The sequence below is a fragment of the Dasypus novemcinctus genome, chromosome 17 (genome assembly GCF_030445035.2).
Source record: "Dasypus novemcinctus isolate mDasNov1 chromosome 17, mDasNov1.1.hap2, whole genome shotgun sequence".
Classification (NCBI taxonomy): domain Eukaryota; kingdom Metazoa; phylum Chordata; class Mammalia; order Cingulata; family Dasypodidae; genus Dasypus; species Dasypus novemcinctus.
In genome coordinates, this window is record NC_080689.1 from 61,604,603 (window position 1) to 61,616,447 (window position 11,845).

Consider the following 11,845-nt stretch of genomic DNA (forward strand, 5'->3'; position numbering starts at 1 on the left):
CTTGCAGCCCCAGAACAGGGACAGAGCTGCGATGCCCTGTGGACCTGGGTCTGCTGAGGACACCCTGAGTCACTGATGATCCAAGGATGGGGAGTGTGTCTGTGAATCAGCAAGTTGGGGAAATGAGAGGGAAGGGCCTTTCAACTTCCACCCCAGAACTCGCACTCAGATCCCTTTCAGATAGGGCCCCTTGCAACAAGGCCTGAGCAGGTGTAGGAAGGGGGAGGGGTTAAAGGAGAGAACAGGAGGACCCTCTGCAGCCCCAGGCCCTGTCCTGTCCTGACGTCCTCTGGAGGGTCCCAGGCAAGGCTCCGTGCCTCTGTGACACACACGCACTAACACTTACTGGGCAAGGACACACACGCAACTCCAGCCAGGCCTGAGGTGTGTGTCCAGCGGATGGACTCACCTTTGGCTCAAGGCAGCATTGAAAGGCATCCCGTCCACCCAGCACCAGGAGCCCTCCTGCCCCTGTCAGTGAGGCCAATCCCGTGGTGAGGGGCACTCGTGAACTTGGTCAGAAACATCTGTAGAGAGGAGGCAGTTGGTTGTGTGACTCTAGGTGTGAGGAGAAGCTTCTCCAAGATGTATGGAGAGGAGTCTGGGCCGTCCCCAACTGGTTGCAGGGCCATGAGGCCCACGTCCCTGCAGAGCTAGACACCCCCTGCTCCTTCCCTGGTGTGTCTAGGGTCTAAGGAGCAGCCAGGGACCTTCGGGGAGGCCCAGCTTCCCATCATGTGACTGTCCCTACCTAGTCCCAGCCCTGGATACGAGGTGTGCTGTCCTGGGACAACATCTGGCCAGAGCTTCAGGACGCTTCACAAAGCAGCATGGCCTTTTTCACACCCACAGAACAGTGTCAGGAGCACCCTGTGTGCTGGGCAGTCATGTCAACTGAAATGACCAGAGCTAGTGAGGTCTTTTGTTAATAACCTTGACACGTCCTGAGGCCAACCCCCACCTGATGGCCACCCTGGGCCTCGATGGCCTTGGTGCTCCTCAAATCGAATGTGTTTGGCCTTCCCAGGAAGCCTAGGTCTCCTGCTCACGTGCCCTCGACGGCCATGGGATTAATGGACAATAAAATTGAGATTGATCTGCACCCTGTGGACCAGGGGCATGTGGGGGGGGGGCACCGGTGCCACTTGGATGCTGTGCAGTGGCCCGCTCTGCTCTCAGTGCAGAAATTCCCAGGCAAGCATGAGCAGATAACAGCAGAAAACAGTGCTGGAACGCGGGACTCGGCAGTTTCGCACAGGAAGCTCAGGGACATGTTGTTTTCTCTAGTCTTCTCAAAGTTGGGACAAAAGTGAACAAACGACATGAGCTGGGTGCTTCAGAAAGCGCAAAAGCTACCAGCAAACTCTATTCTCCTCTATTAGGAGAATCAACAGAACTTTATGAAGTTGTTGCATAAAATCCAGGACTTGTCAACAAATCTTGGTACCCAGGTGGTTGGTGATCAAGAAGACACTGAGTAAACCTTCAGAACTTGTTCAATGATGGACTGAAGCAGCATTTGAGAAATATGTAAAATCTATTTAGGAATGAAAAGAAACTAATCTGAAGCAACTTAATCCAGAATAGTTATTTTCAATTGTGGCAGATAGAGATTTAAAATGGCAACTTTTTGCAATATCAATGGAAAAGCTACATGTGACTTAGGCTACAATCTAGTTATTATATTCAGAATTCACAAAATGACCTGAAAATAAAAACTACTTCTAAAAATTATGTAATTCAAGGGTAATATTGTTATCATAAGCTTTATATGATATTGTAACTATTGCTTATTATCCTACTAATAAAACATTCAACTTTTTCATTTAAAAAAGTCAAAATTGTGGAAGTGGCTGTGGCTCAATCAGTTGAGCTTCCATCTACCATATGGGAGGCCCTGGGTTCGTGTCCTGGGGCCTCTTTGTGAAGGCAGGCTCGCCCGTACCTCACAGAGAGCTGCTGGCCTGCAAGCCCTAAGGAGAGCCGCCTCAGGAAGGTGACACAGCAAAAAGGGAGGCAAGTAGAAACACAAAAAGCACGCAGCAAATAGACACAGAGAGCAGACCACAAGCAAGCCTCAAGGGGGGTGGGCAGGATAAACTTTAAAATAAATGAATACAGAGACCCAGAAGTATGCACAGCAAATGGACACAGAGAACAGACAGCGAGCAAGCCTCATGGGGGTAGTGGGATAAATTTTAAAATGAATGATTACAGAGACACAGAAGAATGCACAGCAAATGGACACAGAGAACAGACGGCAAGCAAGCCTCAAGGGGGGGATAAAAAAAAATTTCAAGCCTGATGACTGGAGAGGAAGCCCAAAGGGACCTGAGGGGCTGAGGGAAAGCATGCTCCCTCACGCTCTCAGGGTGCCGCCCCGCCACACACCTCTGCCTGCCCTGCTGCTGGCATCTGTCCACCTCCGGGAATCTCCCCCACTCATTGAGGACAGTGGGGTTTGTTGTCCAGGTTTCTGCCTCCAGTGCAAGATGCTCAGAGGAATTCAATATTGTTCCCTGCCTGACCGGAGACATGAAGGTTATGGGCTGTGCCCTCCCCTAGAGGAGGAAGGTCAAAGCACCAAAGGCCCATGTCACACACCAACCCTGTCAGAACCACCCCAAGCCCCCAGCTCTGACCTGCCCTTCCTCAGAGGACACCGATTCCAGGTGAGTTCCTTGGGAAACACAGAACTGCTCAGCCTCCTCCAAGACTTCTTGACATCAGAAAAGTAATGCAAGCTCCCCCTGAAGAACTTCCAGCCTTGCAGGAGCAGCCAGAGAAGCTGAGCTGCAGCAGAGGTGGGAGGAGACGGAACCAGGGGCTGATGGTGGATGTCCCAGAGCTGGCCTTCCTGAGCCCGCCAGCGGCTGGCTACTGAGGCCCGTGTCCTTGAGGTTTGGTTCCCCAAGGGCAGGTGCTGCTGAGACCATGCCTCCGTCCCACTACCCAATTCACCAGGGAGGGGCAGCTCAAGATGCCTGGCTCAGTACTCCTGGGACACTCAGCTCTGCTACCCAGAAAAACTCTCTGCTGAGACATGTGTTTTGTGATCATGTCACTTTATTTCCCATCTCACTGTTGCCACCGTACAGTCCTCTCTGTCTCAATTCCCACCATCTGTCTAGGAAGTTGTCCATCCAGCCAGAGACTCCTTTACTTCCTTGACTTGATCTCCATCCACTCTGGCTGCCCACACCCAGGACTATCCCAGAAAATGAAGAGCTGTACAATACAAAGAGTGAACCCTACTCTAAACTATGGACTCTAGTTAATCATATGATTATAATAATATTGGTTCATCGATTGTAACAAATATACCCACTAAGGGAGAAGGTTAATCATGGGCAAAGCTCTGAACTTTCTGCAGGATTTTCCTGTAAACCTACAACTGCTCTAAAATTTAAAATTTTTAATCAGAAAATCACTTTTAAAACTTCAAAAAAAAACCGAGGATGATTTTCCAGGTGATCAGGTCCAAGTAAAGCCTTCCAGACAGGGAAAGTGGCAGGTACAAAGGCAGGCAGGCATGAAACCACATGGCTGGAGCTGATATGTGGAAACCTGGGCTATGGCCCCCATGCAAGGGGTGGGAGAGGAGCCTGGAGAGGCTTCCGGCACTAGATCTTATGCTCATAACAAGGAATTTGGATTTTTCCCTGTGAGCAATGGGAGGCCCTGAAGGGTTTTACCCAATGGCTCAGGTTTATACTGTAAATATTTGAAAGTGATGCAATGTGAAGGCACAACAGGAAAAACAGACCATCCCGTTGGGGCCAGAAACATCCATCAGAACCCAAATGCAAAGATCTCAGAAAGAGACAGACAGCGTGGACCAGGCGCTCTCAAAGTGTGTTCCCTGGACGAGCAGCATCGCGCCTCCTGGGAACGTGGCAGAAATGCCCCTTCTCAGGCCCAGCGCGAACTGCTTTTTCTGAAATTGTTTCTGAACAGTCTGTATTTAACAAGGCCGCATGTGATTCTTATGCTCTCTGAGGCCTCAGAACCAGTCATCCAAACCCAACCCAATTAGGGCCCACCAGCAGCCTCTTTTTATAAACAGTGTCACTGGAGCAGCCACACCCATTCATTTACATGTTCTCTTTGGCTGCTTCAACAGTGCAAGAGGACAGCACTGAGGAGCCCTGACAGAGACTGTGGCCCACAGGTCTCAATTTTACTATTTGGCCCTTTAAGGAAAAGTTAAAGTAATGATACAGCACCCTGACTGCCCATGTTTTAAAACTTCGTGGTGCTCAGGCTAAATCCCAGACCAAAATACATAAGATTTCTGTACATGAGTCCCAGGCATGCACTTGGGTGACCCCAATGCACAGCCAGGCTGGAGCACCTCTCAGTCCATACTAAAGCAGGAGGGCAGCAGTGGGGCTCGAGGAGAGGCAGGAAGGAGGAAAGACTTCCAGGCACTGGTCCACATGGCCAGTGATTCCTTAGACTCGACTGGAAACATGGGCAAAGAGCAGGGGCTCGGCACTGCCTGCCAAGTCCTCATTTGTCAGCCCCCATCTCTCCAGCAGCTTCTCCCAACCATCCCTTCTCTCCCCCAGCTCCCTACAGGCATCCTCCTCCTTAGCAAGTGACCTCCTATGCCACCCAGAAACAGATGTGGTTAACACTAGCTCTCGCAGTCTCATGTTCCCACATCTGCACATGGACACCAACTTCCACACCTGCTCCCCTCCCAGCCTCAGAGATTCAAGTACCATCCCAACCTCCTTCAAGGCCAGTCATGCAACATGCATTTGACTCTCCTGCCTATCTTCAGCCTCCACCTCTTTCCTGTTCCCCTTCCTTGAACCTCAGGTGAAGCCTATCTGAATCTAGAAACTCACTCTCAAGTTCACCAAAATATTAGCAAGTGGTTCTGATGGAAAGCAGGCAAATTTTCATGGCAATACTGATGCTTGTTTTCTCATCTTGCAATTTTTAAATATTTGCCACACTGTCTATAATTAACAGATAGATGTTGTAATGGAGGAATAGATGATTTGATTTTTACTCCTCCCCCTTCTCACCTTCTCTCTCAGCTATGTTCCTTGACAGACTCATACACCTGATCGATTCACACCCAATAACCATGATCTGCTTCCACCGAAATTTCATTCCAATGACTTATTAATTGCCTAGCCTCGGTGGACACTTTTCGGTTCTTATTTTACATGGCCTCTCTGTCATGTGCCAGAACTGACCACACCCATCTTGAAATTCTCTCCTCTTTTGGCTTTCCCACATGCACATCTCCCAAATCCACTGTCCTCAGTTGGTTCACACACACGTCTTTCCCTTCTTGACCCCTGAAGCTTGATTCCTGACCCCACCCTAAGCCCTCTTCTGTGTTTTGTCTCATGCAAACCCCCTACTCTGACTGCTGCAACCAGAACCAACATACCCGGGGCACCCAAGCCTATGTCTGCAGCCCTGGCCTCTCTCCTCAACTCCAGACAGCCTGCAGGTGATGTCCACTTGGAAGTCCCCCAAAGCACTGCAGCCAGCATGTCCAAACCTTGCTGCTCCTCTTCCTCCTTTATTCCTCAGTTGGGGAACCCTCTGTTCAGTCACCCAAGTCAGAACCTCAGGGTTCTCCTTAAAACCCTTCAGTGGCTCCTCATTTTCTGGAGGATGAAAGCCAAGCTCACTCACAGGCCTTCCAATCTAGCCCGTGTCTCTCCAGCCCTGCCCACCCCTCTAGCCCAGGGTTTTTCAAATTGCAATCACCAACTCATTGTGGGTCATAAATTTGGGTCATAAGTTTTGACAAGCTTTGCTCTTTTTTTAAAGAATAGAATATAAAATGTCAGAGTGAGTTCATGCAGGAAAGGTTTTGCTTTTTGAAACTTGCATAGATAGATTACATAGATGATTAGATAGAAAGATAATAGATTTCCTTCCCCCCTTCCACAAAAGATCCCTTCTCCCCTTCTTTTTGCCTCCCCCCTCTCAGTTCCCAGTACTTGCTTCTAACTTAACACCTCTTCCACCAATCTATATGACTTTGCTTACAGGTCTGTCTCCATCTTGCATCTTGTAACCTTCTCAAGATCAGGCATCATGTCTTATTCTTCTTTAACCCCCTGACACATGGTAGATGTTCATGAAATGTTTGTCAGACACATGCGCGAATGCTGGCTACAAGGTTAAGTGTGTTATGTATGTTGATTCATTTGATCCTCCCTGTGAAGCAAATCCTATTGCCCCCATTGTGCAGGTGAAGCTCAGCAAAGGTAAGCAACTTGTTCAGGTTCACACCGTTTGTGATAGCTGGAGGTCACAAACAGGTTGTCTGGCCCCACAAGTACAGTCTGCCATTACCACATGCCTTCATAAAAAAGATCTGGTTTGCAAAAGGTGATATTTTGTGGAGAGATTATAAGCCACCTGAGAGAAGGGACATAGTTTCTCATGTCTTCTGCGCTACCGCCTGGGCACAGAGGAGCTGCTGAGTTTATTGGATTTTCACTCTCTCCATCAACCTTTACTCTGTCCCAGAGGGGACACATGCTTGAGGCTAAATGGGCAGAAACATCCCAACAACTCTGCCCTCCCCATGGTGGACCCTCCCTACCACTTACTTTGGGTCCTTTGTAGCTGCTCCTGTGAAGCAAAGGCTGCACTGAGGGTCTCCAGGCTGCTCTCCTGCTCCTGGATTTTCACGCTTAATGAGTTGGTATTACTCACATTAACTTGTAGCCTCTGGATCTCAGCCTGTGCCTCCTGCAGTCTGTTTTCTCACATGTGGGTCTGGGAATTTAAGGCAGCACCCTTCATTCCTTGTGTTAGGGTATCTAACTCCCCTGGCATTTTCCAATACTGCTCTTATTCCTGGGAGATGAACTTTTGTCTGCTCCATCCCGCCCTTTGTCATTTGGGTCTGGGCAATGGCAGTTTCTAAATCTTTTTTAACAACTGAATCACTTCACCAGCCCTGTCCAACTGACCTCTTAATAACTGGATCTCAAAAGTGCTGTTGTCTACACTGCCTTTTATAAAGTTCTGGGTCTGGGAATTGAAAGCACTTGCATTTCCCAGACCTCCCCAGGGCCTCTGGATCTCAGCATTGGGCCCTTCCAAACTGCTGCTTAAAACCTGGTGCTGGGTCCTTAAAACACTGACCTTCTGCAGGTTGCCTTTCAAAAGGTGGGTCTGAACACTGGCATTCTGTAAACTCATATTTGCAAAGTGTAAACCTGCCTTTAACACCTGAATTTCAGCCTTGGCATTTTCTAGGCCTCAGCTTCACATGTGGGGTACAACCCTGGTGTTTTCTGAACTGCTTTGTAAGAAATCTTGGGTCTGGGAATTCAATGGGTTTGCATTCTCCAGAGCTCTCTTTAAGCTCTGTATCTCAGCATCAGCCCCCTCCAAGGAATTCGTTAACATCTGGGTCTGGATATGGCAGGTGCCAGCATCCTCTAGAACTCCTTTGACCATCCGGATGCCAGCACTGGTGTTTTCCAGGTGGCTGCTAAGCGTCTGGATCTGAGAACAGACATTGTCCACCTTGTACTTCAGCATCTGCATCTCCACAGCCCAGGTGCTAGAATGCTCTTTAAACAGCTGGAGAGCTTCTTTATCTTGGCCACTGGGCCAAAATGTTGGGAATCTTCAGGGGAGGAAATGCAGAGGTCCGGCAAAGAGGCCCATTTCATGAGGAGGCACAGAGATCAACCAGCGTGCTCTAAAGATTTCCGTGGGGAGATGCCTACACCATGGCCCTGAGAGCACCCCCCGTGGCCTGTCGTCTCCCTGACCCTGGACCAAGCAATAGCCAAAGACCTAATTAGCAATCACACATGAACTAATGGAACCAAAGGATTGAAAGTCTTGCTTACTGTAAACTAGTTACCCCCCACACACACCAAAAGTCATGCTGGTGAGATTTGGATTCTTTTGAAAATAACTCATTATATAACTTAGAGCTGTTGAAGTTTAATTCCACAGAAATTTCACCATTAGAAGAGTCATAGAGAAAAAGAAGATGTGAATAAGGCCCATGTTTAGTCCTGAGCTATATTTGTACAACAACCATTGAGCCTCTTGACCTATCATTGTTACTCCTGAAAACCATGTAAACCACAAACAAATTTTCTGATTACAAATTCAGGGGGGGACATACAATAGGAGCAAAATAGGTGCTCCTGGCTGAAGGCCCCTGTTCAATCCACAGTGCTATGATGCAGGTGTCCCACACCTTCAGGTCACTCAGGGTCTCTGAGCTGTGATTGCCTGTGAAAGGGCTGGGCACCCCTACAGAAAACGGAGGACAAGAGTCCCTTCAGAGTAATTTGGGGATATGAGAGCCCTGAGTGAGAGATCATGGCCACCAGGGCCGTTCAAGGAAACTGCAGCCCTTTCCTCTGCAAGGTCTTTCCCAGCAACCCCAGCAGCCACTGCCCCTGGTCTTGCCATCACCCTTGGCTCTCCTCATGAGCAAGGACTCAATTTCACACATCCATGGTCACCACCTGGTTCCATCCTCCCCTCAGAACCCCTGCCCTATTCCTCAAGCCCTGGCTAGGGGAAGTGGGAGACCACCTGGCCTTTGCAGGTGTGAGAAGAACAGAAAGGAAGTCCAGGTTGATCTTCAACAAAGAAGCAAAGGCAATTCAGTGGAGAAAGCATAATCCTTTCAACAGATGGCCCTGGAACAACTGAATAGTAATAGCCAACAAATAAAAATGAACTTCAGGGAAGCGGCCTTGGCCCAACAGATAGGGTGACCACCTACCACACAGGAGGTCCGTGGTTCAAACCCTGGGCCCCCTTGACCCATGTGGAGCTGGCACATGCGCAGTGCTCATGCACGCAAGGAGTGCCGTGCCATGCAGAGGAGCACCAAGCTCAAGGAGTGTGCCCTGTAAGGAGAGCCACCCAGCATGAAAGAAAGTGCAGCCTGCCCTGGAGTGGCACTGCAACAAGGAGAGCTGACACACGAAGATGACACAAGAAAAAGAAACACAGTTTCTCGGTACCGCTGATAAGGATAGAAGTGTTCTCAGAAGAACATGCAGTGAATGGAAACAGAGAACAGACAATTGGGGGGGGAGGGAGGAATAAATAAATAAAATTAATAAATCTTTTTTAAAAAAAGTGAAATTTATACCTCACACCTTTATACAAACAATAACTCAAAATGAATCATTGACCTAAACTTTAAAATTTCTGGAAGAAAATGGGAGAATATCTTCATGACCTTGGGTAAGGCAAGCAGACTGAGAGAAGATATTTGCAAATCACACACTTGATAAAGGACTTGTATCTAGAATACATAAAGAATTCTCAATATTCAACAAGACGACAAACCCATTTTTTAACTAGACAGAGCAGATTTGATATAAAAAACTGGAAACAACCCAAATCCTGTCAACAGCTAAGTGGGTAAGTCGTGGCGTAGCCATTAAATGGAACACTGATCAGCAATAAAAAGGAATGAGCTACTGTGCACACCACGGCAAGGGTGAAACTCAGGATAATTATGCTGAGTGACAACTGATGTGTCACACTGGTACTATTGCAAAGTTATTCATAGGGAAATCCGTGTGTGTGTGTCAAGTGGGGGTGTGGGAACTCTACTTTATGCACACTTTTTCTGTAAACATAAAACTGCTTTTAAAAAGTCTTTTTAAAAAATAAATAACAAGAGATAGTTTAAAAAAAAAAAATTATGCTGAGTGGAAGAAGCCAGAGGAGAAAAAAAGAGTATGTCTAGTCCATCCCTTATATGTCTATAAGGAGAAAATGCAAACTAAGACAGAAAGTAGAGCCACAGTTGCCTGGGGAGGATGGAAAATGGAGTAGAGGGATTACAAAGGGTTACAAACTTTGGTGGGGGGAGGGCAGGTGGTGAATGTGTTCAGATTCTTGACTGTGGTGACGGTTTCATGGGTGTACACATATCAAAACAGGTTGTGCACTATATGTGCACTTTGTGATGCTCATTACACTCAATATACCTACATTGAAAAAAAAAGGATTATGCTCTCCTCTAAAGAGGTCAGACCCACTGAGGGGACTGGGGACGGCAGGGGAGAGGCTTGTCCTGGGTCCTGGGCCTCCCGACACTGGCTCCCTTCCCGCCCTCCCTCCCTCCACTGTGGCTACTCACTGTCTGACTCCACAGGTGGTGGCCAGGTGGTGTCTCCCAGGTGGGACTGAAACTCCTGGAATGAGGGATCTGCCCGAGGTTGTTAAACTGAAAGACCCCACTCCTGGGTCAACACCACGTCTCACCTGGGGCCTGGGGACAGGGGGCACACACACCCTAGTGGTTGGGTTCCAGAAGGAGGGAGTTGGCTGCAAGCCCCTCTCAGGGTCTTCCCTCATGAGCTTCGGTTCTGGAGAGGAACCTCCCCCTTGGATGGTGGCCTCTGTCTGCTCCCAGGAAGCATCCGGCCCAGACCTGGGGCTGGAGGTGGAGTGTCCCTCTGGGTGCATTCGGGGTCCCTAGAGGGCTTTGTGCAGGACGAGGAGGAAGAGCCATTGGGGTTCAGATGCGCGAGGGGCTCACCCACAACAAGGAGAGCCACGAGGGGGGAGAGCACGGCCACCACCGCCAACACCAGCGTGGCCTCAACTCGCCTCCTCATCTTGGGGCCACAGAAACCACTGCCGCGGGGCCCGTCCCTGCGGGAGAAGCCAGTGTCCAGGACGAGCGTGTGCTCCGTGCTCCTGCCCCCTCAGTCTCCCTGTCTGTCCTGTGGGTGAGAACAACGGCCGTGCTTATCACACAGGGATTCTGGAGAAGAAGGAGGAGCACCTGAGATGAGAGGGGCACCTAGGGCATTGTGGCATCACACAGCCAGGTAGTCCAGCTGGGAGCACAGCACCCAGAAATGGAGGAGGATGGCGGGGGCGGGGGGACCCACGGAAGAGGAGTTCTGCAAGCCTGTCGGAAGGAAGGATGGAGGAAATGAACAAACAGGAGCAAAACTGCTTCACAGGTCCTGCCCACAGCAAGCTCACACCCTGTGGGGCTGCCACCACCCCACACCCCGGCACGGGGTCCCTGGATCCTGAGAAAGAGCCTCTGCCTCAGAGTGTCAGCCCTAGAGCCTCCCTGCTGGAGGTCACAATGCCCCCTGGGTTGTGAGATGGGCCGGGCCTGCAGCTCTAGCTTCAGAATAAAGCGCGTTCAGGGAAACCTGCTAAGGGTCGAGAGTGAGCGAGTCCCAGGACCCTGAGGTGTGCAGCTGCGATTTAAAACCAGGTCCATCAAGTTTACAGTTCACCCCCTTCCTCTTACCAGGGTGTCATCCCCAAGGGAATGGCTCTGGGGACTGGGTGTGTGCTCCAGGGTCCTCGACCTGACCCTGTTTATTCTTCAGGCCAGAAGAGCAACAAGCCGAGCTCTGGCCTGCCAGGGAGGGGCTCAGAGAAATGGCAGCAGGCTGGGGACACCCCAAACCATGGAACGGGCTTGTGAAGCTCATGTCTACAGCCCTTTTATCTGGCTGGCGAATCTAAGCAGGCATATTCTGAAGAGCAGTAGTTCCACTGGCAGAGACTTTCAGGGCAAAAGGAGCAGCAAAACTCAGCACTGTGGGTGAACCAGGGGGTACGTCTACATCATCCCTTGACTGTCCCCCACCCACTGGAGAGGGCACCCACTGCACTGTAGTAGAGAAGCACTAAGAAGTCTTTGTTAAAAACTCCAAGTCAGCTACACCCAGATGGAAAACCCCCTCCCCCATTCACTAGCTTTAGAAAGCCTGTAGGGTATTTAATCACTCAGCCTCATGGTGTTTATCTGCAAAGTGGAGGACACCAACCTTGTAGCTTTTTCTGGTGAACAATTTCATGGACAGGTAAAAATACCTCCCGAAGC

General features: G+C 49.6%; 1 pseudogene; it reads right to left on the bottom strand.

The window, feature by feature from the left end:
• Positions 1-369: 369 nt before the first annotated feature.
• On the bottom strand, positions 370-10,607 carry LOC101417794 (C-type lectin domain family 4 member F-like; annotated as a pseudogene).
• Between the last annotated feature and the right edge of the window lie 1,238 nt (positions 10,608-11,845).